The following is a 7,411-nucleotide window of genomic DNA, read 5'->3' as shown; positions in this document are numbered from 1 at the left end:
TAGAATAGGATCGTTATAAAAACTAATTGAGAAAATACCTGCAAAGTGCTTAACATGATAGCCAGCACAGTTTTGCATTAACTAAAAAATTAGTCATTGCTGTTTTTATGAAGGTAATGTGCTAAGACCTTAAGATACTCAAGCATACGATTATCCCCTTGGACAATCAGCACATAAAATACATTTTATATAAAATTATGTCCCCAAGGAAGAGAATGTTCTGTCCTTTTTGTTGCCTACATGATAGGGTTTCATGCCTGATAAAAGCTCAGTAGCTATTTGATAAAGGAAGTTAAATTCCTTAGTGACCAAGGATAAACCATTAAAGTTGGCAATTTAAGCTTGGGCATTGACACAGGCCCAAATTTAAACTAGCCATAAAATCTAGGATTGGACATTCCCCAGAGGTTGCCTTTATGGTGTTTCATTTTGATTTTTCTTAAATAAATAGGATATAAAGCATTATATGTAGGCTGCCAGGATTTAGTAATATGACATTCATCTCTTATCTTTTGTGCAATTCCAAATCCTTTCTGGGGGAATGCTGATCTGCAAAGCAATTCTAACTTTGAAGAGGAAAGGGAGAGGTCTTGAGGAGGAACCAGACAGAATTCATAAAACATAGGGTCTGAAAGAAGCTTGGAGGCTCCTCCTATAATCCAAGACCATGAGGACAGGAAGAGACTTTAGAGATCCCCTCGTCCTCCCCCACTGACAGGTGAGAAAATAGGTCCAAGGGGGCTCTGTGACTTGCCCAAGGCCACTGGCTAGCTAGTGACAGGGCTGGGACGACCTGCAGTCTTCTGACTCCACTTCCATGATCTTTTGGTGACACTCAGTTATCATCTCTTCTGAAATATGAATTCATCAGAGGCAGGCAGATGACCGCTTTCCTTCCCAAGCAGGACAGAGGAATCCCAAGAGCATCACTTAGCAAGAAGGCCAAACACAACTGCTTATTAGAAGCCAACCAGTGGGGCATGTCCACCCTCAAACAGATCCCTGATGAAGCAGCAATTCTTCACTCCCCACAACCACCCCTCTCTATGCTGGCTCTTGAAGTGATGTTGTTAAGCATGTTTTCATCTGCAATTAAGCCAGCTGAAGCCAGGCATTAATCCTACAGGCCATTAGAATTGCACCTGCTTTTAGTAATGAAAACAATCTGAGGGATATTTAAGTGAGACACAGTTCAGCTGCCACATTTAAAAAAGAAAAAGGAAGATGTCCACTGAGGGATAGCCCCAGGAGAGGGATAATGGCCACTGGGGCAAGGCTTTCCAAGGGGCCTCTCTTCCACTTCAAAGCAAACTCAGAGGAACCCACAGAGACCCCTTGCTGCCCCCTCTTCTAAGCCCCTACGCAGGAAGACACAGGTCAGCAATGTGCTGCAGCAAAAGTGAGGACTGCACTGGGGTCCTTGGGGACACGAAGGAAAGGAAGTCGAAGGACTTAGGGAGCTACCTGTGGACTGGCCCCATTTGGATCTAGTCCCTGCCTGTCCCCCTCCTCAGGGTCCTAATTCCCTCCTCCCACCCTTACAGTCTCCGCCCCCTTCTTCAAAGAGGGCTAGTTACTCTGCCTTGTTCTTTCTGATAACCACACAAAGTTTCAATTAAGAATTAAGAGGCCTCCTTCACCATTTTCTATCTAGCGCCCAAATCCTAATATGTAGTAAATAAGCGTTAAATAACTGATCACTCTTAAGCATTAGCATTCATTTTCTTGACAACTTTATAGTTTAATTCTGTCATACCTATTCTTTGCTTAGGTATTTAGATGTTGGGTAGCTATGAGTACCACTTCACAGATGAGAAAACTGATGTTCAAATCAGTGAGGACTTGCCCAGGATTACCCAGCTGGTAGCTGGAAAAGCTAGGAATCCAGCAGATCTTTTGCCCTGTACTCTTTCAGCTACACGAGGTGCCTGCCCTCAGTTGTGAAGGCTCCACAGGTAACGACAGCATTTAAAATGGAACTCTCTCCCATACCTTGGGGCCATGCACCTTGTAGGAGCTCAGTAGCCAAGGCAACCAACTTAGAGATACTTGACCTTGCAATCCATTCTCTCACAGGGGCCCTGGGTGGGAAGGGCGGTGATTGAAGCTGGTTGGTAGAGGTAGGGACAGCAGCAGAGGTGATAGTGATAGGAAGCAGCAAGAAAAGAATAACAAATAAGGCAATTCCAGATCTGATAAGAGCTGCAAAGATTGTCACAAATGCAGACACTGAGGAGAAAAATGCAGGACAAAATGCATCAGTGGAATCAAGAATTAAGCTATATCGCTCAGACTCTAAGTGCTCAGAGATTCAGGGAAAAGAGAAACTAGGAGAGATAAAGAAATCTGAGATGCTTCGTGGAAGTGGAGCCCTTCGTTGTGCCTTGAAGGAAGGGTAGCATTTGGCTAGATGAAGGGCACAGGAGCTGGGTCTTCCAAATGCAAAATCCAAAACAAAAGAGATGGAAGCAAGGACACGTTTATTGAGCAACTATTGTGTCAGGCACCATGCCAGATGCTGTTACATCCGTAACAACTCATTCCACAGAAGACAGAATAAATACATTGTGGGAGAATGGGGATAGGAAAGAGATCAGACCACAGCAGAGGGCCCAAGTAGAAGAGAAGTGAATAAAGAGTGAGAGGAAGGGTCAGAGGAGCTCAGGTTAAGCAGACCTTAAATGCCAGGCTAGAAAACCTCCCCTGATCTCTCTCATATGTTTGCTACAGCACTGTTTCATGATTGCTTCGTAATTTAAGCCAGGCCATGAGAGTAAAGACTATTTCATATATCACCAAAATGGTTCCCAGACATAATGCATAAGAAGCACTGGGAGGGCTTATGTAGTTAGGGCCCCACTCCCAGAGTGTCCGATTCACTAGGTCTTGGGTTAGGCCTGAGAATTTATGTTTCTAACAAGTTCCCAATCTCCTCCTCCTCGCAAGTCACAGTCCTCAGACATTCCCAGTCCTTTGGCATGTGCTGTCCCTTGTGCCTGGAAGAGGGCACTGACCCAGGCATGCCAGTGCTCATTCCTTGCCTGGCTAACTCTAGCATCCTTCAAGTCTTATCTTAAAGAATTCACATCATCAGAGGCCTTCCCTGACAACCTTAATCTGAATTTGGTTCTGGTTTATTTTCTCATAGTCCCCTGTCCTTTTCCTTTAGAGTTCATAATTACATAATTCTGTGTGCAATAACTATGTTTAATATTTCCTTGCCAGACTATACACTCCACGAGGGCAAGGGACATGTGTATTTCTTTGTCCCTGTATTCCTAGCTTGGGGGCATAAATATGAATAAGTTCCTGCCCTTAAGGAACTCAGTCTCATGGTGAAGACACATCCATGTTCTAATTGAACCAATAAGGCATCGAGGCTTTGAGATTTGACAAGGTGCTAGAGAAAGAACCAAGTTAGCCCAGGAGAGCCCCAGCTTCACAGAAACAGCATCTAAAGGATGAACTGAAGTCGGCCAGTATGCTGCTCATTTGGTCCTGGGCCTGCTACGCCTACAACTCCTTCTAAGGGACAGCTGCCCACCCATGACCTGCTGAATGGGTACTCATGACCATGACTTTACCCCAGACTATCTTCTCTCTGCCACAGCTGATTGCATAATAACTGGCATCCAACAGAGGGCAACCACTCCCCTGGCTCTCCAGCAGGGTGTAGAGCAGAGCTGCTCAAACTTTTGGTCTCAGTGCATGTCTACATGCTTAAAAATTACTAGAGACCACAGAAAACTTTTGTTTATGTGGCTTAGATCTATTAACATATACCAAATTTTCTAATTCTAAAAATTTAATTCATTTGAAAATAACAATAATAAACCCATTATATCCTAACAAACTTTTTTTATGAAATTTAAACTGTCCAAAATAAAACATTTTAGTGAGAAGAATGGCACTGTTTTACATTTTTGCAAGTCTCCCTAGTGTCTGGCTTAATAGAAGACGGATACTTGTATCTGCTTCTGCATGCAATCCGTTGTGACATGTTGTTTTGGGTGATATATATGCAGAAAATCTCACCTCACACAACTACGTGGTTGGAAAAGATGGGAGTATATTAATAGGTTTTCAGATAATTGTGAAGACTCTTTTTTGATACTTCATCAAAACTCAAGAAGTCTAGATTCTTAAAGGTTAGTTGCAGTATAGTGCCTGAAACCGTATCAGTGAACTTCTCAGACTTTGTTACATTAAAGTCCCTTGGTCTATTAGTACTTTAACTGGATCTTTTATCCATGCATGATTATGTAACATCATGTCTTGGTCATTTGGAAAATACTGGTTTGCTGAATTACGTAGATATCTCAAATGGCATATTTTATTACACAATATGAAAAAAGCCACAATCATTAATGTTGCTACCAATTAGAAAAGCCTTTTAAGTATTGGGTCAGTGAGGCCGGATGTCAAAACATCAGAAAATAAAAAGGCATGATTAAAACGAATAACAATTCACGTATCCCCCTCCCCCTGCCTCCAGCACAGTGCCTGGCACATAGCAGATGTTCAGTGCTGCTCACAGAAGAGACAAGAGGAGCGACACAAGAAAGCAGTGATGTCGCTGAGGTACCCAAGGCAAGGGGAGGGGAGGTGTCGATCAGATCATTTTCTTTTCCTCAAAGGTGGCAGAGAACAGGTCTGAGAAACAGGTAGCAGGAAAGAGGTGTTCTGAGGATAAAGGCTCTTTCAGAGCAGAAAGTGTTTTAAGAGAGGGGTGATTTTAGTGCTAACTCCCTCCCCACTAAGAAGAGAGAAATGGGACAGCTGGGGAACCAAAGCCATACGGCTTCTTTCACTACAGCGCTGGGCTGAGCCCCACTGGCACCTTCCCAGGGGTCTACACAGACCCATCGTTTCCTCCCGCATTTGCCAACATTACCTTCCCCCAATGTCTAATTCTGTGAAAACATGAAATGCCTGGGATTCTGGCAGATAACTGACTTATGGCCTACCCTTCCCTCAAGCCTGGGTTCCTTCCATCATTCCCTGGAGCTTGGCTGGCTGCCTAGGCCCAGAATAAAAAAATTGCTTGCTTCCTTTCTTATGCTGGCACAAAAGAAAGTTTGGTCTCTTAGATGGATTTTTCCCCATTCTTCCCCACAAGGACCAGGCTCTGAAAGGAATTGTAAATGACTCTCCTCTTGGCTGAAGAGTGAGATCTTCATCAGTTCAAGCCCAGAATGTTGGGATCGATATTCTCCCAGAGATCCCTAATGACACATAATGGGGAAGAGGAAAGTGAACTCACTAGGCAGTTTAACGCTGATTGTTCTATCACCAGAAGTGTCCTTGACAATGGCAAAGTGCTTCTGCACGTTTGCTTTCATCTTACATTCACAACCCTGCAACAGGAAGTAGAGTGTATTGTTACTACTTTATCTGCGTTGGAAACTAAAGCTCAAAGAGGTCAAACAACTCGTCCAAGGTCAGGAACTCCCATAGGAACATTTTGGCCTGGACTCTGCTGGGAGACACTGTGGCACCTGCTCCTTGGTTCAGGAAAAGAGATCAACCTCTTTTCTGCTCAGGAGGCGGGGGTAGGGCAAAGACACAGATTTTGAAACCTGAAAAAAAAAAATGTGTATTTAAACTGTGTCTCTCCCCACAACTGGTTGTGTAAATTTGGGCATATTCCTTAACCTCTCTGAACCTCAGTTTCCCCCATTTACATAAAGGAGAACGGTCTACCCCCTCCCAGGGTTTTTGTAAAGATTCAGTGAACTAGTTTAGATAACACACGTGGCTCAGTGCCTGATACAAAGGAAATGTCCCAAAAGTTCTCATTCCCTTCCTACTCCTCCGAGTAGGGTCAATGGTTGGGCCACATGGAAAGGGGCCCCACACCCATTCCGAGAGCACTGGTCAGGTTGGGACCACTCCTTGCTCACTGACCAGCCTGAGCTGGGAAGGATCCCAGGGAGCTGATGGCTTGAGGTTTGTGGGCTATGAGTGAGGGATTCAAGATCTCTGGGCATGATGCATGGTGCATAAGTACAGCATGCTGGAACCTGAGCAGAAGCCCTGGAGGGTCACTGGGCAATCACAAACTGTGTTCCCTTGGGTGTGCAGTGGCATCAGGTGTCACAGAGGCTGATGAGCTTCACAGTGGCGATCCCATGGGGTCAGGCAGCTTCCCTGCATGTCCCCGACTGCCCTTAATAGCCCTTGCACTCTCCACAAACTCATTAAATCCTTCCTTGATGATATTTTCATTCTCTGCTTATGAATGCCAGAGATGACAAACTCTATAAAATTGCTCCCAGCAGGAGATTCCTTCTGTTAATCCTGAAATAAACTCTTTCGAAGTTCAGGGGGTGGTGGCCACTCTGAGACCCAGTAAATGGATCAGCTGCAACCTCGACCATGACCTGATTCTAGAGAGTGCTGTTCTTGCCAGTCTGAGAGAACCCGCTGACATATCTGCATTTACTCAGTTGGCTCAGCTTAGTGTTCGGTTGTTAAGAAAATACAGCCTGGCCTCTTGGGACTTTCCATTAATAGAATGGTTTGCAGTGTCTGCCCCCACCCTGCTGCTTCCTATCAGTTTAGCTGCTTTGCCAGTTCACTTCCATACCCGTCTCCTCTCTCGCTTTTCAACCTCTTACCTTCAGTGGAGGCTTAATGGGCTGCTTCTCTCTACTTACAAAGACCAATGCCAGAAAAGACTGGGTCTGAAGAGGATACAGGAGCCAGGACCTCGGCTCCTACCCAGCATCCCACCACTGGGATGTCCTACCCTCTCAGTGCCTTGGATCCTGCAATTAAAAGGGAAACAGTGGCTCCCTGGCTCACAGACTTCCTGTGACAACTTACTGCCTTCATGATACCTGATAGCGTCGTGACTCCAGACCATGGATGGCTCAAGCCCAGCTCCAGAGAATATATCTCAAACAGGCTCACATATATGTTAAGTTCCTTTCTTCACCTGCACGGCATATTGCACAATTTTTACTGAAACCCCATTCTTAGCATCATCAAAAGACACATTCTATGACTGGCACTGAGGGCATTGTTGGGAAAAAGAAGGGACAAATGCAACATTCATCCCCAATTAAAAGATATTTGACCACTGGGATCTAATGTGAATTCTAACCTTGAAGAGGCAAAAGAGAGCATAGTAATTAGGCATGTGAGTCCTAAAGCCAGACTTGTGGATTCAAATCCAAGCTCTACCACTTTCTAGCTGTGTGATATGGGGCAAGACGCTTAACCATTTTGTGCCTCAGTTTCCTCATCTGTAAAATTGAGATAATAATAGCAATCATTTCATAGGGCTGCTGCAAAGACTTAATGTGTTGGTACATGTAAAGTGCATAAAACAGTGCCTAGCACATAGTAGGTGGTCAGTAAAAGTTGCTATTACCAGTCTCCTCTTGGTGGGCTTTTGTACTTTGTG

Source organism: Pteropus vampyrus, unplaced genomic scaffold (assembly GCF_000151845.1).
Source record: "Pteropus vampyrus isolate Shadow unplaced genomic scaffold, Pvam_2.0 Scaffold110, whole genome shotgun sequence".
NCBI lineage: Eukaryota > Metazoa > Chordata > Mammalia > Chiroptera > Pteropodidae > Pteropus > Pteropus vampyrus.
This window is presented reverse-complemented; position numbering follows the sequence as displayed.